Raw genomic sequence first — 11,404 nt, forward strand, 5'->3', positions numbered from 1 at the left:
CAAACAGCCAATCTCTAACCATTACAATTAGGAAGCGCTCTTCAGTCCTCATGCATTTTCTGACTCACGTGGGGCTTATTTCCTGTTCTTCCTCTTCAAGGTATTGTGAATCCACAGTTAAAATGACTATGAGATAATAATTTCCAAAATACAGCACACATTTGAGCACCATGATTTCTGCAATCCATTTTCACCCACAAAGAAGTAATCTGAACAGTGGAACTTAGCTAAATACTCCAATTAAAACATAATGGATTAGTACCTATATAAGATGTAGTTTGGGATTTTTACCATGCAGTCTCATAAATTCTACTCAAACCCAATTACAAAACACATTTATAATTATGATCGAGGTATCTACATTTGCATAGATATGGATTGTTCAACAGGTGTCTTGGGTTTTCAGTTTAAGACTCACACAACTTGACTGCATAGGCGCCGACTCCATGGATGCTCCGGGGCTGGAGCACCCACGGGGAAAAATTAGTGGATGATCTGCACCCATCGGCAGCCAAGCTCCCCATAACCCCCGCCCCACCTCCTCCTCCCCCCCGAGCGTGCCGCGTCCCCGCTCCTCTGCTTACCTCCCAGCGCTTCCCACCCAGCCGCCGCCAAACAGCTGTTTGGCAGCATTAGCATGCTCCAGGAGGGAGGGGGAGGTTTTAAAAAACTTGAATGTTTAACTAAATTCAAAATTCAAAAACTCATGTACTTGTTTTGTTAAAATATTATATGTTCACTGTTGAAGAAAAAAAATCCAGAATACTTAATGTTGTTGTTTTAGTTAAATAAAACAATTTAAATGTCTGTCTGGTGATGTTCTCCTCCTAATACAACATGGCAAGAAAATCCTCCAAATATTAATGATTAACCTGTTGAACTGGAGATATTTATGAAGTCACTGGGAGGTGAACTATCTGCTTCAATTACCTTTGGTAAGTGAAATAACGAAACAATCATTCATTTTCTGATATAGCTGTAAAACTAAATATGAAAAGTTTTAAAAAAAACCACTTTAAAAATGTATAGCGTGTACCCTCTAAAAATGAAAACTACATCTATCTCTGAGTTGTGAAGAGTATGTATTAAGGTTATAACAAACAACAAGAATGCACTTTTATGTAGAAATCCATGATTAAATCGAGTCTTCCTGACTAGTGATTTAAATCAAATCCACTGTGGAACAAAGAACTTTATTATAATAAAGAAAACAGTATTATTGCTAATGCTAGCTTCTGTCTTCTTTGGTCTCACTGTGGAGCTTCTCGGTAAAACTATCTGCAGCCCCCACTACTGCTTGGCTTCCTGTTACAGACTTAAGAGACAACAAACACACACACATCCTGTATAATCAACAATCAATCTTCAACAAGTGTTCAGTTCAAAATCCTAAATTATAAATACAAATGAGTCACTGGCTTTGTCAGCCATCCAGATCTGATCATGTACTGACCTTGAGAAAAGTTTAGTCCAATTGATTCACTGATATCAAATTCCCAAAAGAAGTAGACTCCAGTCCAGTAGGTTCAGAACACTTCAACAGGATAATCTCCCTTCATTAAGGCTTTGGTGCCAGTACTCTTCCTACTAGGGCCAGGGTACATTTTGGGCTGTATCCCAATGATCAAAGAAGAGAGCCCAAGATCTCTTAGATTTAGTGTTTCACTGCCTCTACTTAGGATAAAGATTTTCCCTTCTGGTTGGTAGTGTTGTTCTAATCTGTCAAACCATAAACAGCTGAGCTGGGCTTACTCTGGGGACTGATGTGGGATTTCCCCTATAGTTCTGTAGAGTTAAGGTAGGGTCATATTAACACAGAATACTTATCTATCAGTACTTTTCCCTCCACTAGTCCATCCTCTAATAGGTGGACATGAAATCTTGAAGTAATATACCAGCTACAGCTCTTCCTCCAGACATGTCCAGAATTACCATAGAGTCTATGGTAATTCTGGACATGTTTGGAGGAAGAGCTGTAGCTGGTATATTACTAACAGATAGAAATGGGGGGGTTATATTTTACATGATATAATAACTACTACTAACATATACAATTATATATTTCTGTGGAAACTGGATCACAAAAGGGAAAGGGGGGGTTCCTCTTTCACCATGCACCAGGAATTTGTGGTTAGTAGGCCAGCTGTTTCTCAGCGTGAGAAAACAGCCCCTGAAGCACAGAAAACATACTGTGTTTGTTGTATCAGGAAATCAGACTTATATTGCACTGAAGTACATAATTATTGTTACTATCCATATTTTATAGGTATTATCACAATTGTGCTATAAAAGTATCTCATCTTGACTCTGGCACATCTTGATCTCCTGGTAGGAAATTCCACAGCCAAGAGAACAGGTCCTGACCCAAGTCCCTAGAGTTTCCTCTTGAGGACTGTCAGTCACAGAATTCCCATCAATAGCTGCCACCGAGAAGAGGCTGACACACACAGATATCTGGGCCCTATCCCATTAAAGGGCTTAAAAATCAGTGCCACTACTCTGGTTTGCATTAGATTCTCATGGTGCTACTTCAAAGTAGAGCATGGAGCATCAGTGAAATATGTGCTCTCATTTGTCCCTCTTAGTACATAGACCACAGGTTGATGTATCAGATGCAGCTTCCATGTTGCTTTCACAGTACAACCTAAGGAGAACACTAAGCAGGTTGACGGTGATCCCCACAACTAGATCCATAACCAAGAAAAAAAGTCATACTTGTCTGGTTAGAGGAAGATGACAAAGGAATCTCTGGTCACTGTTTCCATTCTGGGTAACCAGACATAATGATTAATCAAACAGGACTTTGAGACCAGGCACTAATATGACCACCGCTAAGATGTCCTGGACAGAAAATGAAGTCACAGCTCCTGTCAGTTCCTTAAAGTGCTTGCTTTTTCCTACTACCATCACATCCATCTAACTTGGATTTAGTTTGGGCAGCTGCTTTTTATCCTAGTTCCAATAACATTCAGAAACCAGGAAACAGTACTGTGCACATTTGTAAAGCAAACACAGAGCTAGGGGTCATCTGCAGATTCACTGAACCTCTCCAGAGCTCTGATATAAGAGTTGGGCAAAAAAGGATGACAGAACTGAGCCCTGTGGGATTCCACAGAGGGGCACGCTTAGGGTAAGATAGCAGCTGCTGCTCCTGTTGTGTTAGATTGGGCCCTGAGTTTAGCGACTCCCCCCACCCCCCAGTGTGAACAATGACTTTTTTTAAAAAAATGAAGACGACTAAAAAGAGTTAAGCGGGAAAATGCAAATATTCTAATAACAGTTACAGAAAATAGGGAGCAAAATATAAGCACTCTGAAATAAGCAGGTTTGTTACTTCCTTACTTGGAAATGAAGAGTAATTTTTAATGCCACACACTTGAAGCTGGATCTTTTATTGTCTCTTACATAATTCTAACTACAATTAGTTGGTGGGAAGGAGCAGGGGGAAGTCAAACCACTATGGCAATGACAAATCTACAAGTCATGATCTCCAAGAGACAAAGCTGCACCAGATACTGCAGGAACACTACTGACTACTATCACAAAGGTGGTTTAAGCATTTCTATTCTAGCCACCTGTTTTTCAGTCACTTTTCAAGCTGAAATTTTCCAGCCTTGGCCTCTGTCCAAATAAATTAGTTGGTACTCAGGCTTTATAAAGTGCAATGTTCTGTGGCTTGCCAGAGTAGAGAAATGGGCAGAATAATCAACTTTTCTAAGATCAGGTTCTGGGCTTAGAAAATGTTTACAAACCTAACATCACCCAGGGGCTACCATCCAAGCACCATCTATCAAGATGCAATAACAGCACTTGAGGTAAGTGTATGTACACATATGCAGTGCAGGAAGAGATAATACAAGAAGGCTGGCTATCTTTCTGCGCTGGTTGTGATGGCAATGGAAGGAGACAAATCTCCTGTAGCCTGTCCCTGTAGCTTAACATCCCGGGCAGGTGTCGAGCTATTCTACCCCAATGCACGAATAGTGGTGTTTTTTTTTAATTGCAATAGCATCTAGCACTATAGGGTCAGGGCTCCACCATCCTACACACTGTGAAAACAAATCATAAGTGAAAGCCCCTGCCTTGATTAGAGACAAGTATGACAAACAAGAGAATGGAAAGGGGGAGGCTGATGAAACTTAAGACAGGCAATTACAAAGGTGGCCTTTATTGCACAATGCATTGGGATGACTAGAAGGGGAAAGGATTCCAGACCCATCAGTTTTATAGCAGAAATGCAGTTGGAAACAGCTGGTGGTTTACACCCTCCTGCCTACAGGGCCTTTGGTAATTCGCAGATGAAGTGAGTTGAAAACTTTTAACTTTTCTTCTAGATTCTCTCTCTCCCGTCCCCCAGCTGCCTTGGTAACGCAAACATGTACTTTCTTTATACATTAAACATGCAATTTAAAAATAAGGGGTGCGATATCAAAAAGATCCAGCCAGTCAGAATATTAAGTGACAAATAGTGTTGAGTTACTTAAGCTGTTATTGTTAATTTGACCGACTGGTTAGGAGTTTAAGGCCTATTTTGCAACTTTTACCTATCCAAAGACAAAGGGTGACATCCTGGCCCTGCTGAAGTCAATGGTAAAACTCCCATTGACTTCAGCGGGGCCAGGGATTCACCCAAACATGTGAGTTAGAGTTTCAGGATCCGGGCTTTATTTTGCTAGTCGTTTATTTAAACTGGCTAAAGATTGACCAAGCTGGGCTCAGAAGACCCAAGAATCTCAGAGAGTGGATCCCACAGAAACGTAATTACCTGAAGATCATGTTTCAATTTTCTCAGTTTTCTTTCATTTGCTTACAAAAAAAAAAAAAATCTAACAGCTGCTAATAAATGGGAAATGGGAACATAATATTGTGAGCACACACACAGCCCCTGCCTTCAAAAATAAAAAACTCTACCACAGCTGTTTTTAAATATTAAATAGACTTAAAAACAAAAAAAACAAAAAAAACCCACACAGAACATCCTAGAAATAATGCTTATGCATACAGGCAGCAGGCTTGATTTTCAAAGGCACCGAGTATGTGCAGCTCCCGTTGACTTCAGCAAGACCTGCGGGTCCTCAGCCAGCACCTCTGAAAATCAGACCACTGGATTTTTATTAGATTTGTTCATTTTTGTATAGAATGTTCTAAGTAAATGAAATACTTTGGAAAATAGTGGTGAAACTGATTTTTAGTGAAAGTTTTTCTTATGGATTATGCCAAAATTTTAATCATAAAGACCAAGGTCCTTCATTTCTCCATACACTAGGTACTATATAGTCAGCAACAGAGCAAGTATCCCCACATCACCTCACCAAAGTGCCTCAGTTCTGAACCTCAAGAAACTATTGAATGAACATGAAGGCTAGGTAGCCCTTTAATTAGCCTCTCTTCCAAGACTGCCAACAAGAGCTCCGACTAGTCTTAAACATGGTAGTGGGTTCTCTGAGGCCACCTATTTATTAGGAACTAGACTGAGACCACCGGCTCATTTCCTAAACATCTAAAGTGCTGTCACATAACTCTCATTTAACATTCCACTCCTTGGAATCCAGGCCAAAATTTGATAAAAGAATTTTTGCACTTCCTACTCTGCCTTAAATATATTCTCTATAATCTATAGTTTACATAGGCTCATGATGCAAATTCACTGAAGTGACCGAGGTTTCCCAAATATTGGCTATTTTAAAGTACTACTAGAAAAAATTGTAACTGTTGTTCTTTGTAGGCACAAAATGTTTCCTTCGGCACTCAATTCTGCACTATTGAATGCGTTCACTTTATTCCCTCTATGCAGAGCTGCTGTAAGTATTTGACATTTGAAGCTTTCCTGTATAGCTGCACGTGGTAGTTAAGGGTTTTTCAGTGTTTTCATTATAAATGCTATTTATAACTTGTTTGCCAGTAATTAGTGGATTAAATTTCATGGTAAGTACTGTTTTGTCATTATGGACCCTAATGGCTCCTATAGTGTCAGTGATTCACAGATTAATGAACGGTCTACTGCATGTTCATTGAGACTTGTTTTCTGGTGACGTGGACATTAAACAGGAACCGGGTGGGGGAAAAGAGTCTGTGGCCTTCTGCCACAGATGCTAGCCACAGATGCTAACTGTCTTCGTGGAAGACTGACGTACTATCTAATGCAGAAACAGGTTTAAAAAAAAATCCACAGGGATAAGTTGTAGTTCTCACTGGAATACTTACAGATATTTTTAATTGTATATCTCTAAACTACATATGGGTCCTTTCCTACTTTTCCCATCAATACTAAGGGAGAAAGAGGTCCATGGATCAGGTAAAGTGCTCTCTCTGGCCAATTCCTGTAATTGATTTGACAGGTCACTTTTAGGTTACAACTTCTTTAAGAAATGTCTTCAGTGGCTGATTAACATAAGCAAACAGCACTGAATGTGTATATCTTAAAAGAGCTGCACTACCTCCATTCCTCTTCCCTATAACCCAAACTAAGGGCATGTCTACGCTTACCTCCGGACCAATCGATCCAGCGGAGGTCGATTTATCGTGTCCAGTGAAGACGCGATAAATCGACCGCCGAGCACTCTCCCGTCGACTCCAGTACTCCACCGAAATGAGAAGCATAGGTGGAATCAATGGGGGAGCGTCAGCAGTCAACCTACCGTAGTGAAGACACCACGGTAAGTAGATCTAAGTACGTCAACTTCAGCTACATTATTCACGTAGCTGAAGTTGCGTAACTTAGATCGATCCCCTCCCCTAGTGTACACCAGGCCTAGCAGTCAGTTACCTCTAAAAAGCAGGTGAGGAGCAGCACAGCTCTATAATAAAGAACAAACATTTTCTAATTTATCAAGTCACCTTTATGGAGATGCCTAAATTAATCATTTAGATGTACAACTTTAGGCATTTTTGACAAATGTAAAAAACCAGGGCACATTTATAGTAACTCCCAGCAGCGTAACTTCTGACCAAGCTACAGTATTTCTAAAGAAATATTCTTGTATTTTTGTTTATAAATAATCACAGTCTATTTTTTACAGAAGAAAGGTCTTTCTGTACAGATTCTGACCCTTTTTTTTGTAATGTGCAAGCCCCACATGATGCAGTGAAGAGTTAGCCATATTACACTAAGGAACCAAAAAAAACCCATCATGGAACAGGCCATCCAAGTGCCCTGAGAGAAATACAGAAAAAGAACCCCTCCACTAATCACAGTCCCCTACTTGTCACCTACCACCCCACACTGGAACCCATACGGGGTCTGATCGAACAATTGCAATCCATATTTGATGGGGGCCTTATCCTGAATTTTTTTCCAAACCTCCTCTTCTGGCCTGCAAACAACCCCCCAACCTCACCAAGCTCATCATCAGAAGCATGCTCCCCACAGACCAGGGCACATGAACTCATAGGGACACCAGACCTTGCCAGAACAACAGATGCAAACCCCGCGGACACATCTCTTCTGCTACAATGATCAATACTACCCCCCTCCCCACACACACACACACACACACACAAACACCTTGCAAAATCTCTGGGTCCCACAACAGGTGTACCACCTAATCCAGTGCATCAAATACTGCAACAACAAGAGTATATAGGAGAAACCAGACGAATCACTATGCTCTTGAATGAACTCACACAGAAACATGATAAAAGTCAAAACACCCTATCACCCATCAGTGGACACTTTTCACAGTGCAAATCACTCCATATTTGACCTATTAGTCCTCGTCCTCAAAGGAAATCAGCACAATGCCTTCAAAAGACCAACACAGGAACTTAAATTCGTAACTCTGCTAGATACTAAAAATCAAGGTCTCAGTAGAGGCACTGATTCTATGGCTCATTACAACAATTTGTAACATACTAATCCTCCTTTTTCCTATGACTGCAGAGGTGTTAATTGCGCACTTCATTTTAAGTGGTTTCCTCCAACATGTGTTATCCCTTTATGTTTAACAATCTGTCCCATCTTGTATTTAGCTGGTGACACTCTGGTCACTTTTTCAAGACCTGAAGAAGAGCTCTGTGAAGCTCGAAAAACTTGTATCTTTATCTTCCACCAACCGAAGCTGGTTCAATAGAAGATATTAATTACTTCCCCCACCTTGTCTCTCTCGTATCTTGGGACCAACACAGCTACAACACTGCAAACAAAAAAGTAAATATGCAGACCTATTCACTTTCATTTCCAAAGTCCTACTTATAACCTTTTGAAATTATTTCAGAACTGTCATTTTATTGGCTGTCGTTTTTACAATATTAGCAACACATTACTTTTGCCTTAGATAGTTACTCAGAAAAAAAAAATCAAAAATATAGGCTAATAGATTGTAAATAGAAAATAAAATAAATCAGATCATGGGATCTATTCATAGATTTGTATTTTTAAGCCTATATATTATATATATTATGACAGGGTCAGGCCAGATGGCTACAGGAGAGTAATAGAAGGCAGCTATATTAGCCCCAGATTAAGTAGGTCCCTTTTCCCTGGGTAAGGTAACAGGGAAGGTTCCAGAATAATCAGGAACCTTCTGGAGACAATTAAGACAGACAGGCTGATTAGAACACCTGCAGCCAATCAAGAAGCTGCTAGAATCAATTAAGGCAGGCTAATCAGGGCAGCTGGGTTTAAAAAGGAGCTCACTTCAGTTTGTGGTGTGTGTGTGTGTGAGGAGTTGGGAGCAAGAGGCACTAGGAGCTGAGAGTGAGAATGCATACTGTTGGAGGACTGAGGAGTACAAGCATTATCAGACACCAGGAGGAAGGTCCTCTGGTGAGGATAAAGAAGGTGTTGGGAGGAGGCCATGGGGAAGTAGCCCAGGGAGTTGTAGCTGTTGCACAGCTGTTCCAGGAGGCACTCTAGACAGCTGCATTCCACAGGGCCCTGGGCTGGAACCCGGGATAAAGGGTGGGCCCGGGTTCCCCCCAAACTTCCCAACTCCTAGTCAGACACAGGAGGAGTTGACCTGGACTGTGGGTTCACGAAAACGGCCACACTAAGGGCTGCCATGAAGCTCCAAGGCAAGCAAATCCACCAAAAAGTGCAAGACCTACCAATGTAGAGGAGGAACTTTGTCACACTATATATATATATATATATATATATATATATATATATATATACACACACACACACACGCGCGCGCGCGCCAACTTCAGACTTCAAATGTATCTCTTTGGCTAACGTCTGTTGCTGGGATTAATTCCAGGAGAACTCAACACATCACTTACTTGGCAAATGTCTGGTTCCTTGTGGAATTAAACTCAATAGCAAAGTGGACTCTGACTGTTTTGTTAACATTTTACACACTCCAACTTTTAAGAAAGTATGAAAGAAAGTCTATAGCAAGCTGGTCAAGAAGATGCAATGCAGAATGTCTTTGTTCCACGAAAACCAAGCTGCACTTTTCATTGCTATTAAGATAAAACAAGGCAAGCTGCAGTCACATTTGGTGAAAGAAATAAAAACACAGTTCAGTTTTCCTTTTACATCATTTCATTAATTGGCTGCTAAGAAAACTGGGGCTGAAGGCCATTTGGGGGAGAGCCATCACATACTACTGATGATATATCATTATTGTTTTTAAGACTATACACCAGGGTGCTGGAACAATTTTTATAGTGGGGATGCTGAGAGCAATTAAACCAAACTGTAAACACTGTATATAATGGAAATCTCTTCAAGCTGGGGGTGCAGCAGCATCCCTAACTCCAACTCCTACCAATATACACATATTCCAGTAGTGTCAAAAAGAGACACAGAAGCTACCCTGTCCATAAACAAGAGCCACCCTTACCTGTGTTACCCATAAATTATACTGTATCTATTGTAAACTCAGGGTTCAAACTTGGCTTTATTTCCAGGGTGTTTTCAGGCTAAAGAGTACACAATATTACTTTCCAACTCTTTTGTAATCATAGTTCTTAGAATTTTTAAGCAAGCCCAACGCTGGCTTCAGTCGCAGGCTGGGCACGCTACCACCTGGCTGAAAGGGCTGTGTCCAACTCCCGGACCCCCTTTCCCCACAGGGACAGTGCTGCCGACTTCTCGGAGAGAGATGCAGAGTTAACTAGAAGGCAGACCCTTCGCTGCACTTCTCACGAGTCCCGTCTGTCATGAAGCGTTCTATCACCTGCATAGTTCGTGCCCGACACCCGTCCTACAGCTGGACAAAAGTCACCCATCTCAGAAAGCGGGACTCGCAGGGGGATTTGTTCTGTTGTAATATGGAGGAGTTAAGTGGGTCCTAAATCCTGGCTTCATTGACCAGGCTGATCCTCCCGGGAGGAAGCAGCAGTAAGCTTGTTTTCATGAATACGTCGGCGGGGGCTCCCCCCCGCCTGGCTCCCGTCCAGCGGAGGGGAAGCGTCCCAGGCTGGGAAGCACCCTGCAGACCCTACGTCAAACGAAGGGGCTCCCCACGACACGGCTGCCTTGGGGGGCTCGCGCTCTCCCCCTCCCCCAGCGGCCGCCGCCAGGAGCTGAACGCGTTGCAGGGCGGGCAGCAAGCCCGGTCCCGGCGCAGGGGCCAGCACGTACCTTTCCGAGTGCACTCAGCCGGGCTCGCGGCGAGCTCAGGACTTTTGGGGGGGCGGGCGCCTCACCCCGCTGTGGCGACCCCTTCCTCCGCCCGGACTCTCCACGCGTGTCACCCTGCGGGGACCATCTCTCCCTGGGACGCCTCGTCCAGCCCCCCGCCTGCTGCCGGGCGGAGCGAGCTGGCAAAGCGCCTTCAGTGCACGCTCCGCAGCGGGGCGTGGGTCCAGCCGCCCGGAGGAGGAGCAGGGAGGCGGCCCGCGGGGCCAGGCGGCGGCTGCTCTCTTCTCCCCACCTGGGCAGCGGCCGCCGCAGCTCCCACTGCCGGGGCTGTCGGAAGCGGCCGCTGGCCAGGCGCTGGAGCGAGCATCACGTGGCGCTCAGCGGCTGCGGCTCGGCTGTGACCCAGGCCGTGAACCCCCCGCCAGCCCGGGCCCGCTGCGGGGACCCCGCGCGCACGCTGCTCCCAGCCAGCGTCCCCTTGCCCGTGGCGTCTGGGCGGGCTGCGGCCTCCCCTTCGAACCCTGCCTCCGTGCGCCTCAGGCTCCAGCCCCGCCGCGGGCAGGCTGGCCCCGCGGCTGTGCGCGGCCCGGCTGACAGAAGACAAGCACCTCATCCTTAACCCTGTGCCACCCCACTTCCGAGCGCCCCCTGGGCAGCTGTCAGGGCCTTGCCAGCTCCCTTCAAGGGGGAATGAGGGCGCCTTTGTTTTAGAAGGGAGATGCTAAATGCCTCCTTTAAATACAGCAAAATCCCGCTCCCTGGGACTGGCATGTCACCTTCCAACCCAAACTCCATCTTCACCAGACCTCAGCCACTGAGCTAACAGACTGGTGTTATTTATTGGTATTGGGGGTGGGGGGAGCGGCTAGAGGC

General features: G+C 44.0%; 1 protein-coding gene across 2 annotated transcripts in view; it reads right to left on the reverse strand.

Moving 5' to 3' along the window:
• The window catches only part of LEPR (leptin receptor), a 76,635-nt gene extending 65,560 nt beyond the window's left edge, over window positions 1–11,075 (reverse strand). Inside the window, exon 1 of one of the 2 annotated variants that reach the window (XM_043520991.1) lies at window positions 10,532–11,047. The gene's annotated coding sequence lies outside the window, so the exon portion shown is untranslated. Of the gene's footprint in view, window positions 1–10,531 lie in introns of both variants that reach the window. The other variant, XM_037907611.2, reaches the window with a different exon arrangement.
• Between the last annotated feature and the right edge of the window lie 329 nt (window positions 11,076–11,404).

This window comes from Chelonia mydas, chromosome 8, assembly GCF_015237465.2.
Source record: "Chelonia mydas isolate rCheMyd1 chromosome 8, rCheMyd1.pri.v2, whole genome shotgun sequence".
NCBI classification, from domain to species: Eukaryota; Metazoa; Chordata; order Testudines; family Cheloniidae; genus Chelonia; species Chelonia mydas.